At 43.2% G+C, this 16,232-nt stretch overlaps 1 protein-coding gene across 11 annotated transcripts in view; it reads right to left on the reverse strand.

Moving 5' to 3' along the window:
- Positions 1-16,232, reverse strand: part of NELFA (negative elongation factor complex member A) — a 64,802-nt gene that overhangs the window by 34,911 nt on the left and 13,659 nt on the right. For 6 of the 11 annotated variants that reach the window (XM_055111131.2, XM_055111136.2, XM_063603670.1 and 3 more), the window contains 2 exons: positions 7,746-7,877; positions 312-384 (listed from right to left, as the gene is read on the reverse strand). The gene's annotated coding sequence lies outside the window, so the exon portion shown is untranslated. The remainder of the gene's footprint in view (positions 1-311; positions 385-7,745; positions 7,878-16,232) is intronic. The other 5 variants (XM_055111134.2, XM_055111133.2, XM_063603671.1 and 2 more) reach the window with 1 other exon arrangement.

A 16,232-nucleotide genomic window follows, 5' to 3' on the forward strand; every position in this document is an offset into this window, starting at 1 on the left:
ATTTAATTTTATCAAATGTTCTTATAAAATGTTTTGTTGTGCATACACTGAGATGATTGTATGATTTTTTTCACCTTTATTTTGTAAATGTGATGAATTACATTGATTGCCTTTCAAATTACATAAACCTTACTTTCCTAGAATAAGCCCAACTTGGACTATGTTATTCTTTTTTACATGTTGCTAGATTTCGCTTGTTAGTATTTTATCTAGACTACTAATGCTTTGTTCATGAGTGAGGAGAGCCTTTACAGTGTTGGGTTAAGTTTATGCAGCCTCTTGCAGTGAGTGGATCCCTCTTCTCACCTTACCTGGGAGAAGCCCTCTAGGTCATCACCACACCAGCAGCCAGTCCTAATCGGCTGCTACGACGGCTCCTGGAAGCTGGAGAAAAAAATGATGACAGAGAAAATGAGGTGGAAGGCCGGGCACAGTGGCTCACGCCTGTAATCCCAGCACTTTGGGAGGCCGAGGCAGGTGGATCACGAGGTCAAGAGATCAAGACCATCCTGGCCAACATGGTGAAACCCTGTCTCTACTAAAAATACAAAAATTAACTAGGCGTGGTGGCTCATGCCTGTAATCCCAGCTACACAGGAGGCTGAGGCAGGAGAATCGCTTGAACCTGGGAGGTGGAGGTTGCCGTGAGCTGAGATCGTGCCATTGCACTCCAACCTGGGCACCAAGCGTGAGACTCCATCTCAAAAAAAAAAAAAAAAAAGAAAAGAAAGAAAATGAAAAAAAAAAAAAAAAAAAGAGATGGAAAAGACAGAGGGGCCTTGGCAGAATATTGAGGACGGGATGAGAATTGAGACCACCTGTGTCCACTTAACTCTTGGGAATCAAGAACTGAGATCACCTGTGTCAACCTGATTTAATGATTATTTCCAGAAAATTCTTTCCAGGAAGATAAAACTAAATCAGTCAATCACTGTTTGCTTCAGGAAAATCTTGCAGAACAATGTATCCTGGCACATAGTTTACCAATCTGGGAACCAGCTCACTCATCAGAACCTTCATCTGGCTGTGTTTCTCTGTCCTGCACTGTTGGGCCATAAGCTTTGTCCTATCCCAATGAGTCCTTGCATTGAAAGACAGACCATCAACCATCTGAGCCCAGATTCTAAAATCCTATGAGGCCAGGGGCACTTTGGGAGGCTGAGGTGGGAGGATTGCGTGAGCCCAGGAGTTAGAGACCAGCCTTGGCAACACAGCAAGACTCTGTCTCTACAAAACACTGAAAAATTAGCCGGGTGTGGTGGAGCACACCTGTAGTCCCAGCTACTTGGGAGGTTGATGGGGGAGGATTGCTTGAGCCCAGGAGGTTGAGGCTGCAGTGAGCTGTGGTTGCACCACTGCAATCTAGCCCGGGCAACAGAGCAAGACCCTGTCTCTAAAAATAAACAAGTTTTCTGGGAGTCACTGTTGAATTGTTGGCAGTGAATGGTCCTAAATGTTCCCATGGGATTCAGCTGAGACGGCCTCCCCAGGATGGCCTGAGACCTGCGACTGGAACCAGCACTCTCCCCGTGACCCTCTGGTTTTCTTTTGTGAAAGCTCCTTGTGTTCCAGGATTGAGAAAGCCTTCTTAGGTGTGCTTTGATTAACTGATGAGATGAAGATTTTGATCCTTGTGGAAACTACTTGGCTCCTAACAACAATTCTGTTTGTCCGTCTGTCCTTGTCACCTTCTGTTGTGAAGAGCTCCTTGGGAAGAGGATGAACTAACACAGGTCTGAATGTCCCTGTCTCAAGGGCACCAAGGGCCAGTGAGTTCAGATCTTGTGAATCCACTGTTCTTATCTAACAAACTAAATCCTCATCTGCACCTTCAGTTTTGCCTTGTTTTCAGACAGATTCTCTGCTCACGCCTGTCTTCCTGGGGAGACCCTCAGGTCAGCACTGCCTTCAGTGGAGGGTTCGCAAGCCCAGGTTGCGAGCTCTTGCCAGGGTGTGTGGTGGCTGGGGTCCTGCCCTCAGGAGGGGTTTCTGCTCCTGGGTGGGCGTGCTCCCGCTGTGACCTCAGTGCTCCCCTTCCTGAATGGTGCCTTTCCCTCAAAGACCACTTCGGGGCCAGGCGCGGTGGCTCACGCCTGTAATCCCAGCACTTTGGGAGGTCGAGGCAGGCGGGTCATGAGGCCAGGAGATTGAGATCATCCTGGCTAACACGGTGAAACCCCGTCTCTACTAAAAATACAAAAAATTAGCCGGGCATGGTGGCGGGCGCCTGTAGTCCCAGCTACTCAGGAGGCTGAGGCAGGAGAATGGCGTGAACCCGGGAGGCGGAGCTTGCAGTGAGCCGAGATCGCGCCACTGCACTCCAGCCTGGGCGACAGCAAGACTCTGTCTCCAAAAAAAAAAAAAAGCTTTATTAAAATATAATGTATAGCTGGGTGACAGAGTGAGACGCCATCTCAAAAAAAAAAAAAATTAATTCCTAAAGGATTCCTTTATCAAATAAAAATGGGAAAACGTAAAACTCTTTCAGATCCCTCCAACTGCAATGTGGACTTTATGACCTTTATTTCACTCTTGCTACAAGCTCCTCCACTGCCCCACCCCTCTTTTATTTATTTTTTTAGAGGCAGGGTCTTCTTATGTTGCCCAGGCTGTTCTTGAACTCCTGAGCTCAGGTGGTCTTCCCCGCTCAGCCTTTCCAGTAGCTGGAGCCCAGGCCCACACCAGCATTCCTGGCTATCTTTCAAAAATTAATTTTCATTTTAATTTTTGTAGAGATGGGGTCTTTTTGTGTTGCTCAGGCTGGGATGCCCATTGTTTGAATTCATGTCCTTTCTCTTCTGTTTGGCCAGAAACCCCTAAGGCTCGACTGCCTCTTAAAGGTAAATCATCTCAGAAACAGGCAAGCCCCTTCTCTCTCCTCCCTCCCTCCCTCCCTCCCTCCCTTCCTTCCTTCCTACCCTCCTTCCCTCTCTCCCTCCCTCCCTCCCTCCCTTCCTTCCTTCCTTCCTTCCTTCCTTCCCTCCTTCCCTCTCTCCCTCCCTCCCTCCCTTCCTACCCTCTTCTTTTTCTTTTTCTTTCTCCTTCCTTTCTTCTTCTTTCTTTTCTTTCTTCTTTCCTTCCTTCCTCCCTCCCTCTCTCTTTCTTCCTTTCTTCCCTCTTTCTCTTTATATCTTTCTTTCTCCTTCCTTCCTTCCTTTCTCTCTCTCTATTTCTTTTGTTTTGTTTTTAGAGTCTTGCTCTGTTGCCCAGGCTGGAGTGCTGTGGCGCCATCTCGGCTCACTGCAAGCTCCGCCTCCCGGATTCACGCCATTCTCCTGCCTCAGCCTCCTGAGTAGCTGGGACTACAGGCGCCCGCCACCACGCCCGGCTAATTTTTTGTATTTTTAGTAGAGACGGGGTTTCACCGTGTTAGCCAGGATGGTCTCGATCTCCTGACCTCATGATCCGCCCACCTTGGCCTCCTAAAGTACTGGGATTACCGGCGTGAGCCACCGCGCCCGGTCTCTCTTTCTTTTCTTTCTTTCTTTCCCCCTTTCTTTTCTTTCTTTCTTTCCCTCTTTCTTTCTTTCCCTCTTTCTTTTCTTTCTTTCTTTCTTTCCCTCTTTTTTTTCTTTCTTTCTTTCCCTCTTTCTTTTCTTTCTTTCTTTCCCTCTTTCTTTTCTTTCTTTCTTTCCCACTTTCTTTTCTTTCTTTCTTTCTTTTCTTTCTCTTTCTTTCTTTCCCTCTTTCGTTTCTTTTTCTCTCTTTTTCTTTCTCTTTCTTTCCCTCTTTCTTTTTCTTTCTTTCTTTCCCTCTTTCTTTTCTTTCTTTCTTTCTTTCCCTCTTTCTTTTCTTTCTTTCCCTCTTTCTTTTCTTTCTTTCTTTCCCTCTTTCTTTTCTTTCTTTCTTTCTTTCCCTCTTTCTTTTCTTTCTTTCCCTCTTTTTCTTTCTTTCTTTCCCTCTTTCTTTTCTTTCTTTTTCTTTCCCTCTTTCTTTTCTTTCTTTCTTTCCCTCTTTCTTTCTTTCTTTCCCTCTTTCTTTTCTTTCTTTCTTTCCCTCTTTCTTTTCTTTCTTTCTTTCTTTCTTTCCCTCTTTCTTTTCTTTCTTTCTTTCTTTCTTTCCCTCTTTCTTTTCTTTCTTTCTTTCCCTCTTTCTTTCTTTCTTTTTCTTTCTTTCTCTTTCTTTCTTTCCCTCTTTCTTTTCTTTCTTTCTTTCTCTCTTCTTTCTTTCTCTTTCTTTCCCTCTTTCTTTTTCTTTCTTTCTTTCCCTCTTTCTTTTCTTTCTTTCTTTCTTTCCCTCTTTCTTTTCTTTCTTTCCCTCTTTCTTTTCTTTCTTTCTTTCCCTCTTTCTTTTCTTTCTTTCTTTCTTTCCCTCTTTCTTTTCTTTCTTTCTTTTCTTTCTTTCTTTCCCTCTTTTTCTTTCTTTCTTTCCCTCTTTCTTTTTTCTTTCTTTCTTTCCGTCTTTCTTTTCTTTCTTTCTTTCCCTCTTTCTTTTCTTTCTTTCTTTCTTTCTTTTCTTTCTTTCTTTCCCTCTTTCTTTTCTTTCTTTCCCTCTTTCTTTCCCTCTTTCTTTTCTTTCTTTCTTTCCCTCTTTCTTTTCTTTCTTTCTTTCTTTCCCTCTTTTCTTTCTTTCTCTTTCTTTCCCTCTTTCTTTTCTTTCTTTCTTTCTTTCTTTCCCTCTTTCTTTTCTTTCTTTCCTTCCCTCTTTCTTTTCTTTCTTTCTTTCCCTCTTTTTCTTTCTTTCTTTCCCTCTTTCTTTTCTTTCTTTCTTTCTTTCTTTTCTTTCTTTCTTTCCCTCTTTCTTTTCTTTCTTTCCCTCTTTCTTTCCCTCTTTCTTTTCTTTCTTTCTTTCCCTCTTTCTTTTCTTTCTTTCTTTCTTTCCCTCTTTCTTTTCCTTCTTTCTTTCCCTCTTTCTTTCTTTTTCTTTCTTTCCCTCTTTCTTTTCTTTCTTTCTTTCCCTCTTTCTTTTCTTTCTTTCTTTCCCTCTTTCTTTTCTTTCTTTCTTTCTTTCCCTCTTTCTTTTCTTTCTTTCTTTCCCTCTTTCTTTTCTTTCTTTCTTTCTTTCCCTCTTTCTTTTCTTTCTTTCTTTCCCTCTTTCTTTTCTTTCTTTCTTTCTTTCCCTCTTTCTTTTCTTTCTTTCTTTCCCTCTTTCTTTTCTTTCTTTCTTTCCTTCTTTCTTTTCTTTCTTTCCCTCTTTCTTTCTTTCTTTTTTTCTTTCTTTCTGTCTTCTTTCTTCTTTCTTTTTTCTTTTTCTTTCCATAATTTCTCTTTCTCCTTCCTTCCTTCCTTTATTTATTTTTCTTGAGATGGAGTCTCACTCTGTCACCCAGGCTGGAGTGCAGTGGCATGATCTCAGCTCATTACATCCTCTGCCTCCCAGGTTCAAGCGATTCTCTGTCTCAGCCTCCCTGGTAGCTGGGATTACAGGCGAGTGCGACCATGCCTGGCTAATTTTTGTATTTTTAGTAGAGACGGGGTTTCACCATGTTGGACAAGCTGGTCTCGAACTCCTGGGCTCGAGTAATCCACCTGCCTCGGTCTCCCAAAGTGCTGGGTTTACAGGCTTGAGCCACCATGACTGGCCTGGCTTATTTTTTAAATAACAGCTTTATTGAAGAATAATTTATATATTAAAAATTTACCCTTTTGGAAGTCCAAGCCATAGCAATCAGGCAAGAGAAAGAAATAAAAAGCATGCATATAGGAAAAAAAGTCAAACTATCTCTGTGGGGTAAAGAAAGAGAGATCGGATTGTTACTGTGTCTTTGTAGAAAAGGAAGATATAAGGAACTCCATTTTGATCTGTACTAAGAAAAATTGTTTCTGCTTTGAGATGCTGTTAACCTGTAACTTTAGTCCCAACCCTGTGCTCACAGAAACATGTGCTGTATTGAATCAAAGTTCAATGGATTTAGGGCTGTGCGGGCTGTGCCTTGTTAACAATATGTTTGCATGGCGTATGGTTGGTAAAAGTCATCGCCATCCTCCATTCTCGATTAACCAGGGACACAATGCACTGCGGAAAGCCGCAGGGACCTCTGCCCAAGAAAGCCTGGGAATTGTCCAAGGTTTCCCCCCCCCCCCCCCGAGACAGCCTGAGATATGGCCTCGTGGGAAAGACCTTACCATCCCCCAGCCCGACACCCGCGAAGGGTCTGTGCTGAGGAGGAGGAGTGAAAGAGGGAGGCCTCTTTGCAGTTGAGATAAGAGGAAGGCTTCTGCCTCCTGCTCGTCCCTGGGAATGGAATGTCTCGGTGTAAAGCTGACCATTCCCATTCGTTCTGTTCTGAGATAGGAGAAAACCGCCCTGTGGCTGGAGGCGAGATATGCTGGCAGCAATACCGCTGTGTTACTCTTTGCTACACTGAGATGTTTGGGTGAAGAGAAACATAAATCCAGCCTGCGTGCACATCCGGGCACAGCACCTTTCCTTGAACTTATTCGTGATACAGATTCCTTTGCTTACGTTTCCCTGCTGACCATCTCCCCACCTGTTGCCCTGCTACACTCCCTTCACTAAAATAGTAAAAATAATGATCAATAAATACTGAGGGAACTCAGAGGCTGGTGCCTTGTGGGTCCTCTGTATGCTGAGCGCCGGTCCCCTTAGCCCACTGTTCTTTCTCTGTAGTTTGTCTCTGTGTCTTATTTCTTTTCTCAGTCCCTCGTCCCACCTGACAAGAAATACCCACAGGTGTGAAGGGGCTGGCCCCCTTCAATCTCTCTTCGCTGATGCTATGATTCTATACCTAGAAAACCCTAAAACTCCACCAAAAGTCTCCTGAACTGTAATGACTGCAGTAAAGTTTCAAGATACAAAATCAACATTCAAAAGTCAGCAGTATTTCTTTTCTTTTCTTTTCTTTTTTGAGACAGAGTCTTGCTCTGTCACCAGGCTGGAGTGCAGTGGCACAATCTGGGCTCACTGCAACCTCCACCTCCTGGGTTCAAATGATTCTCCTGCCCCAGCCTCCCAAGTAGCTGGGACTAGAGGTGCGCGCCACCACGCCCAGCTAATTTTCGTTTTTTAGTAGAGACATGGTTTCACCATGTTGGCCAGGATGGTCTCAATCTCTTGACCTCGTGATCTGCCTGCCTCAGCCTCCCAAAGTGCTGGGATTACAGGTGTGAGCCACCACGCCCGGCCAGTCAGCGCCATTTGGGTAAACCAATAGCATCCAAACGGAGAGCCAAATCAAGAATGCTATCCCGTTTACAATAGCCACACACAAAAATAAAATACCTAGGAATACGTCTAACCAGGGAGGTGAAAGATATTGATAAGGAAAGTTACAAAACACTGCTGAAAGAAGTCATAGATGACACAAACAAATGGAAAAAATATCCTATGTTCATGGATTGGAAGAATCAATATTGTTACAATGGCCATACTGGGCTGGGCACAGTGGCTCACACCTGTAGTCCCAGCGCTTTGGGAGCCAAGGAAGGCCTGATCTTTGACAAAGTTAACAAAAATAAGCAATGGGGTAAGGACTCCCTATTCAATAAATGGTACTGGGATAACTGGCTAACTATATGCAGAATAAAACTGAACCCCTACCTTTCACCTTATACAAAAACTAAAGATGGATTAAAGATTTAAATGAAAGACCACAAACTATAAGAATCCTAGAAGAAAACCTAGGAAACACCATTCTGGACATCAGCCTTGGGAAAGAATTTATTACTTAAGTCCTCAAAAGCAATTGCAACAACAACAACAACACATTGACAAGTGGGACCTAGTGACACTGAAGAGTGTACGCACAGCAAAAGAAACTATCACAGAGTAAACAGACAGCTTACCGAACAGGAGAAAATATTCTCAGAATATTCCTATGAAGGTGCGATATCCAGAATCTACAAGGATTCGGTTCAGAAGACAGGAGGGTTTGGCAGCCTTATTGCCACATTTTCTTGATGTAGAAGTGTTGCAATCTGGAAGACACAAACTTTACTAAGTGGTTAAACAAGCAAGGGCCACAAATTAGTAGTAACGATATACCTACCAAAGGTCCCAGGTGGGGTAAAAACCAGGTGAGACTTGGGAGGGCATTTCTGACAGTTGACCAGATTAGCTGGGTCTGTGCTCTGGTTATGTCTATGTAACCAGGGAGCTTGCTCATAAATCTTTTGAATGTTAACATTATTATGTCCAGAGTTGTTAATATAGGTGCAGCAGGTTTTGTTAATAACCGTACAGACTCCACCTTGTTCAGCTCGTTAAATAATCCAACACTAGTCTGTTATCAAGGATTATATTTGCCATACAGTCTAGGGATTCTTGTATTCCCTTTTAATGCCTGACCTGTGCTGGTGGCTAATGATTCTAGGGTTTGAGTCGAATTCTTCAGGGTTGACTCGTGGTAGGCAAAGTCACATCGGGGACTAAGATTGTCCTATTACTACCCTGATTCCTCCCAGAATTAATCCTATTGCTCATTATCTTCTGATGTTCTTAGGTCTTATGGGGTTATAGACGTGGCCCCTGGAGGGGCAAGGGTGGTCAACATACATTCACTCCTGTTCCAAGATTTTGATATGTAAGGGAAAGCTACTTCTAAAAGAACAGGTGGGCTCCCTGGGGAGCTGAGAGCTGGGTGCTGGGAGTGGTTACGGGGTGGGATTCTTCCCACTTGTGGCCACAAACAAAAACGAACCCAGTTGGGACACAAATAGAGGCCCTGTGGGGCATGATGTGTATCCTTTGCTGCCAAGTTGGGTCTATAGAGATATTCCTTCCCTGCTCCAATGGGGGTGGTTGAACAACCTTTGTTTTCCAGGACAGGGTGGTACTCCCACCTTCCCAGATTAGACAGTTGTTTTCTCCCCTATATGCTCTGATCTGGGAGAAGGCACCATATATAATTTCCTCACTCACAAGTGGGATCCGATTTACTTCACTGCAGCCTTGAGAATTTGGCAACAAGTTGTGTCAGAACATTGCAGGGAAGCTTCTGCTTTTGTGTCGTTAACAACACAACAGTGAATGCAAAAGAGAATTGTTAGCACACCGGAGATATAGATAGCCAGCTTTCTGGGTCCAAGTGACAGTGGTGGGGAGTGCGGTACAGGGGTAGGGAGATGGAGGTTCAGGTGAAATCCATTAAGTGGAGGAGAGTTCCACCTAACAAATAGGGGTCTGGGTACTTTGGGGTCACTGTGGTTGGTTAGGAAGTCTGGGGAGATGGCTGTGAGATTTTCCAGATAGGCCAGAAGATGGAACTCTCTGTCCTGGGGATGTTGATGACAAACCCAGCAACCAAGAAGATGGTTCCCTGATGCTGTAATTTTTGAAATATTTACTATAGCATTCTGTTACCACCCACACTGGATCAGGGTGATTGGGAGGGCAAGCAGGGTAAACAGTGGCAGCATGGTGTCCAGTTAGGCCTTAGAGTGGCCTCTACACCCAACAAGGACAAAAGAGGTATTTCCCAGTGGGAGGCAGTTGGCCAGAGTGATAGAAAAGAAGTATTACAGGAAAAAGAGAAAATTAAAACTCCTATTCCCACCCACAGCTGGTGTGCCTGGCTTGCGTAGTGGCCAGACCGTGTGCTTGCTCACTCATGCACCCCTCACCGCTCTTTGCCTGGCTCACCCTTGGCAGGCCTGGGATCCAAGCTGGTAGGATGAGCCAAGCACGGTCTGCCAGGCCAAGTGAGCAGAATGAGCCCAGTGGGCCTGAGCAAAACTCAAGAAAAGGCACCACTGGCCACAGAGGTTTCCAGCTGGTGAAGTGACACCTCAAGGATCCTGTGACAAACCCATATCATTCTGCCCCGGGCCCCCCAAAATCCCACGTCCTCCTCACACTTCAAAACACAATCATGCCTTCCCAACAGTCCCCCAAAGTCTTAACACAAAAGTCCAAGTCCAAAGTCTCATCTGAGACAAGGCAAGTTCCTTCCACCTATGAGCCTGTAAATTAAAAAGCAATTAATTACTTACAAGATACAATGGGGGTACAGGCATTGGGTAAATACTCCTGTTCGAAAAGGGAGAAATTGGCCAAACAAAGGGGCTAAGGCCCCATGCAAGTCTGAAATCTAGCAGGGCAGTCATTAAATCTTAAAGCTCCAAAATAATCTCTTTTGACTCCATGTCCCACACCCAGGGCATGCTGATGCAAGGGGTGGACTCCCAAGGCCTTGGGCAGTTCTGCCTCTGTGACTCTGCAGGGTACAGCCCCCATGGCTGCTTTCACAGGCTGGTGTTGAGTGCCTGCAGTATTTTCAGGTGCACAGTGGAAGCTGTCAGTGGATCTACCATTCTGGGGTCTGGAGGTTGGTGACCTTCTTCTCACAGCTCCACTAGGCAGTGCCACAGTGGGAACTCTGTGTGGGGGCTCCAACCCCACATTTCACCTCCACACTGCTCTAGTAGAGGTTCTGCATGAGGGCTCTGCCCCTGCAGCAGACTTCTGCCTGGACATCCAGGTGTTTCTGTGCATCCCCTGATATCTAGGTGGAGGCTCCCAAGCCTCAACTCTTGCCCTCTATACACCTGCAGGTTTAACACCACATGGAAACGTTGGTGGCTTCTGGCTTGCACTCTCTGGAGCAGCAGCCTGAGATGTATCTTGGCCCATTTTAGCCATAGCTGGGGCTGGAGTGGCTGGGATGCAGGGTGCTGCGTCCTGAGGTTGCACAGAGCAGTGGGGCCCTGGGCATGACCGACAAAACCATTTTTCCCTTCTAGGCCTCCAGACCTGTGATGGGAGGAGCTGCCATAAATATCTCTAAATGCTTTGGAGACATATTCTCTATTTTCTTGACTATTAACATTCGGCTCCTCTTATGCAAATTTTTGCAGCAGGCTTGCTTTAATTCCTCCCCCAGAAAATGGGTTTTTCTTTTCTTTACATGGTCAGGCTGCAAATTTTCCAAACTTTTATGCTCTGCTTCCCTTTTTTTTCCTTTTTCTTTTATTTTAGGTTCTGGGGTACATGTGCAGGATGTGCGTGTTTGTTACATAAGTAAACGTGTGCCATGATGGTTTGCTGCACCTATCAATCCATCATCTAGGTATTAAGCCCAGCATGCATTAGCTATTTTTCCTGATGCTCTCCCCCATCTCCTCCCCCAGCAGGCCCCAGTGTGTGTTTTTCCCCTTTCCATGTCCCTGTGTTCTCATTGTTTGGCTCCCACCTATAAGTGAGAACATGCGGTGTTTGGTTTTTGTTCCTGCGTTAGTTTGCTCAGGATAATGGCTTCCAGCTTCATCCACATCCCTGCATATGACATGATCTCATTCCTTTTTATGACTGCATAGTATTTCATGGTGTACATATACCACATTTTCTTTATCAAGTCTATCATTGATGGGCATTTGGGTTGATTCCATGTCTTTGCTATTGTGAATATTGCTGCAATGAACATACACATGCATGTATCTTTATAATAGAATGATTTATATTCCTTTGGGTATATACCCAGTAATGGGATTGCTGGGTCAAATGGTATTTCCCATTCTAAATCTTTGAGGAATCACCATACTGTCTTCCACAATGGTTGAACTAATTTACATTCCAACCAACAGTGTAAAAAAGTGTTCCCATTTCTCTGCAACCTTGCCAGCATCTGTTGTTTGTTGACTTTTTAATAATCGCCATTCTGACTAGCATGAAATGGTATCTCATTGTGGTTTTGATTTGCATTTCTCTGATGATCAGTGATGTTGAGTTTTTTTCATGTTTGTTGGCTGCGTGTATGTCTTCTTTTGAGAATTGTCTGTTCATGTCCTTTGCCCACTTTTTAATGGGGTTTTTTTTTTCTTGTAAATTTGCTTAAATTCCTTGTAGATTCTGGATATTAGACTTTCGTCAGATGGATAGATTGCAAAATTTTTCTCCCATTCTGTAGATTGTCTGTTTGCTCTGATGATAGTTTCTTTTGCTGTGCAGAAGCGCTTTAGTTTGATTAGATCCCATTTGTCAATTTTTCCTTTTGCTGCAATTGCTTTTGGCAATTTCATCATAAAATCTTTGCCCATGCCTATGTCCTGAATGGTATTGCCTAGATTTCCTTCTAGGGTTTTTATAGTTTGGGTCTTACATTTGAGTCTTAAATCCATCTTGAGTTAATTTTTATATAAGGTGTAAGGAAGGGTCCAGTTTCAATTTCTGCATATGTCTACCCAGTTCTCCCAGCACCATTTATTAAATAGGGAATCCTTTCCCCATTGCTTATTTCTGTCAGGTTTGTCAAAGATCAGATGGTTGTAGATGTGCAGTTTTATTTCTGAGTTTTCTATTCTGTTCCATTGGTCTGTGTGCCTGTTTTTGTACCAGTACCATGCTGTTTTGGTTACTGTAGCCTTGTAGAATAGTTTGAAGTCAGGTAGTGTGATGCCTCCAGCTTTGTTCTCTTTGCTTAGAATTGTCCTGGCTATACAAGCTCTTTTACGGTTCCACATGAATTTTTTTAAATAGTTATTTCTAATTCTGTGAGCAATGTCAATGGTAGTTTAATGGGAATAGCATTAAATATATAAATTGCTTTGGGCAGTATGGCCATTTTCATGATATTGATTCTTCCTACCCATGAACATAAAATGTTTTCACATCTGTTTGTGTCCTCTCTGATTTCCTTGAGCAGTGGTTTGTAGTTCTCCTTGAAGAGGTCCTTCACATCCCTTGTTAGCTGTATTCCTACATATTTTATTATCTTTGAGGCAATTGTAAATGGAAACTCATTCATGATTTGGCTCTCTGCTTGTCTGTTGTTGGTGTATAAGAATGCTTGTGATTTATGCACATTGATTTTGTATCTTGAGACTTTGCTGAAGTTGTTCATCAGCTTAAGAAGCTTTTGAGCTGAATCAGTGGGGTTTTCTAGATATAGGATCATGTCATCTGCAAACAAAGACAATTTGACTTCCTCTCTTTCTATGTGAATATGCTTTATTTCTTTTCTTGCCTGATTGCCCTGGCCAGAACTTCCAATACTATGTTGAATAAGAGTGATGAGAGAGGGCATCCTTTTCTTGTGCCAGTTTTCAAGGGGAATGCTTCCAGCTTTTGCCCATTCAGTATGATATTGGCTGTGGGTTTGTCATAAACAGCTCTTATTATTTTGAGGTATGTTCCTTCAGTACCAAGTTTATTACATTTTTTACATGAAGGGATGTTGAATTTTATTGAAGGCCTTTTCTGTATCTATTGAGATAATCATGTGATTTTTGTCTTTAGTTCTGTTTATGTGATGAATTACATTTATTGACTTGTGTATGTTGAACCAGCTTTGCACCCCAGAGATGAAGCTGACTTGATCATGGTGGATAAGCTTTTTGATGTGTTCCTAGATTCGGTTTGCCAGTATTTTATTGAGGGTATTTGCATTGATGTTCATCATGGATGTTGTCCTGAAGTTTTCTTTTTTTGTTGTATCTTTGCCAGGTTTTGGTATCAGTATGATGCTGGCCCCATAAAATTAGTTAGGGAGGAGTCCCTCCCTTTCCATTGTTTGGAATAGTTTCAGAAAAAATTGTACCAGCTCCTCTTTGTACCTCTGGTAGAATTCAGCTGTGAATCCACCTGATCCTGGGCTTTTTTGGTTGGTAGACTATTTATGTATTTATTTGAGATAGAGTTTCACCCTTGTCGCCCAGGCTGGAGTGCAATGGCTCGATCTCGGCTCACTGCAAACCTCTGCCTCCCAGGTTCAAGCAATTCTCCTGCCTCAGCCTCCCAAGTAGCTGGGATTACAGGCACCCGCCACCACGCCCAGCTAATTTTTGTGTTTTTGGTAGAGATGGGGTTTTACCATGTTGACCAGGCTGGTCTGGAACTCCTGACCTCAGGTAATCTGCCTGCCTCAGCCTCTCAAAGTGCTGGGATTACAGGTGTGAGGCACTGTGCCCGGCCAGCAGGGTATTTATTACTACCTCAATTTCGGAACTTGTTATTGGTCTATTCAGGGATTCAATTTCTTCCTGGTTCAGTCTTGGGAGGGTATATGTGTTAGGAATTTATCCATTTCTTCTAGATTTTATAGTTTATTTGCATAGAGGTGTTGATAGTATTCTCTGATGGTTGTTTGTATTTCTGTGGGGTCAGTGGTATCACCCCTTATCATTTCTGATTGTGTTTACTTGAATCTTCTCTCTTTTCTTATTAGTCTAGCTAGCAGTCTATCTATTTTATTTTATTTTATTTTATTTATTTTTTTTTTTTTTGAGACGGAGTCTCGCTCTGTCGCCCAGGCTGGAGTGCAGTGGCGCGATCTCGGCTCACTGCAAGCTCCGCCTCCCGGGTTCACGCCATTCTCCTGCCTCAGCCTCCCGAGTAGCTGGGACTACAGGCGCCCGCTACCACGCCCGGCTAATTTTTTGTATTTTTAGTAGAGACGGGGTTTCACCATGTTAGCCAGGATGGTCTCGATCTCCTGACCTCGTGATCCGCCCGCCTCGGCCTCCCAAAGTGCTGGGATTACAGGCGTGAGCCACCGCGCCCGGCCTATCTATTTTATTGATTAAAGAAACCCAGCTCCTGGATTCATTGATATTTTGAAGGGTTTTCCATGTCTCTGTCTCCTTCAGTTCCATTCTGAGCTTGGTTATTTCTTGTCTTCTGCTAGCTCTGAGGTTTGTTTTGTACCTAGGAATACAGCTAACAAGGGATGTGAAGGACCTCTTCAAGGAGAACTACAAACCACTGCTCAAGGAAATCAGAGAGGACACAAACAGACGTAAAAACATTTTATGTTCATGGATAGGAAGAATCAACATCATGAAAATGGCCATACTGCCCAAAGCAACTTATATATTTAATGCTCTTGGTTCTTTAGTTCTTCTAGTTGTGATGTTAGTATGTTGATATGAAATCTTTCTCGGTTTTTGATGTGGTAATTTAGTGCCATAACTTTCCCTCCTAACATTGCTTTAGCTGTATCCCAGAGATTCTGGTAAGTTGTCTTTTTGTTCTCATTAGTTTCAAAGAACTTCTTGATTTTTGCTTTAATTTCATTATTTGCCCAGAAGTCATTCAGGAGCAGGTTGTTCAATTTCCATGTAGTTGCATGGTTTTGAGGGAATTTCTTAATCTTGAGCTCTAATTTGATTACGTTAAGGTCTGAGAGACTGTTATGATTTCCGTTCTTTTGCACTTGCTGAGGGATATTTTACTTCCAGTTATATGATCAATTTATGATCAATTATATGATCAATTTATGATCAATTTTAGAGTAAGTGCCATGTGGCACCAGGAAAAACGTGCGTTCTGTTTTTCGGGGGGTGGAGAGTTCTGTAGGTATCTACCAGGTCCATTTGATTCAGAGCTGAGTTCAAGTCCTGAATATCTTTGTTAATTTTCTGTCTTGATGATCTGTCTAATATTGACAGTGAGGTATTAAAGTGTTCTGATATTATTGTGTGAGTGTCTAATTGTCTTTGTAGGTCTTTAAGAATGTATTGCCAGGTGCGGTGGCTCACGCCTGTAATCCCAGCACTTTGGGAGGCCGAGGTGGGTGGATCATGAAGTCAAGAGATCAAGACCATCCTGGCCAATATGGTGAAACCGTCTCTATTAAAAATACAAAAATTAGCTGGGCGTGGTGATGCGCACCTGTAGTCCCAGCTACTCGGGAGGCTGAGGCAGGAGAATTGCTTGAGTCCGGAAGGCAGAGCTTGCAGTGAGCCAAGATTGCACCACTGCACTTCAGCCTGGGTGACAGAGCAAGACTCTGTCTCAAAAACAAAAAACAAACAAACCAAAAAAAAAACACACACAAAAAACAAAAAACTGTGTTTTATGAATCTGGGTACTCCTGTATTGGGTGCATATATATTTAGAATAGTTAGGTCTTCTTGTTGAATTGAACCCTTTACCATTATATAATGCCCTTCTTGGCCTTTTTTGACCTGTGTTGGTTTAAAGTCTATTTTGTCAGAAATTAGGATTGCAACTCCTGCTTTTTCCTGCTTTCCATTTGCTTGGTAAATATTCTTCCATCCCTTTATTTCTAGCCTATGTGTGTCTTTGTATATGAGTTGTGACTCCTGAATACAGCACACTGATGGATCTTGTCTTTTTGTCTAGCTTCCCGTCCTGTGTCTTTTAATTGGGGCATTTAGCCCATTTACATTTAAGGTTAATATTGGTATGTGTGGATTTGATCCTGTCATCATGATGCTGGCTAGTTAATTTTGCAGACTTGTTAATGTAGTTGCTTCATAGTGTCAGTGGTCTGTGTACTTCAGTGTGTTCTTACAGTGGCTTGTAATAGTTTTTCCTTTCCATGTTCAGTGCTTCCTTCAGGAGTTCTTGCAAGGCAGGCCTGGTGGAGATGAAAT

Source organism: Pan paniscus, chromosome 3, assembly GCF_029289425.2.
Source record: "Pan paniscus chromosome 3, NHGRI_mPanPan1-v2.0_pri, whole genome shotgun sequence".
Lineage (NCBI taxonomy): Eukaryota > Metazoa > Chordata > Mammalia > Primates > Hominidae > Pan > Pan paniscus.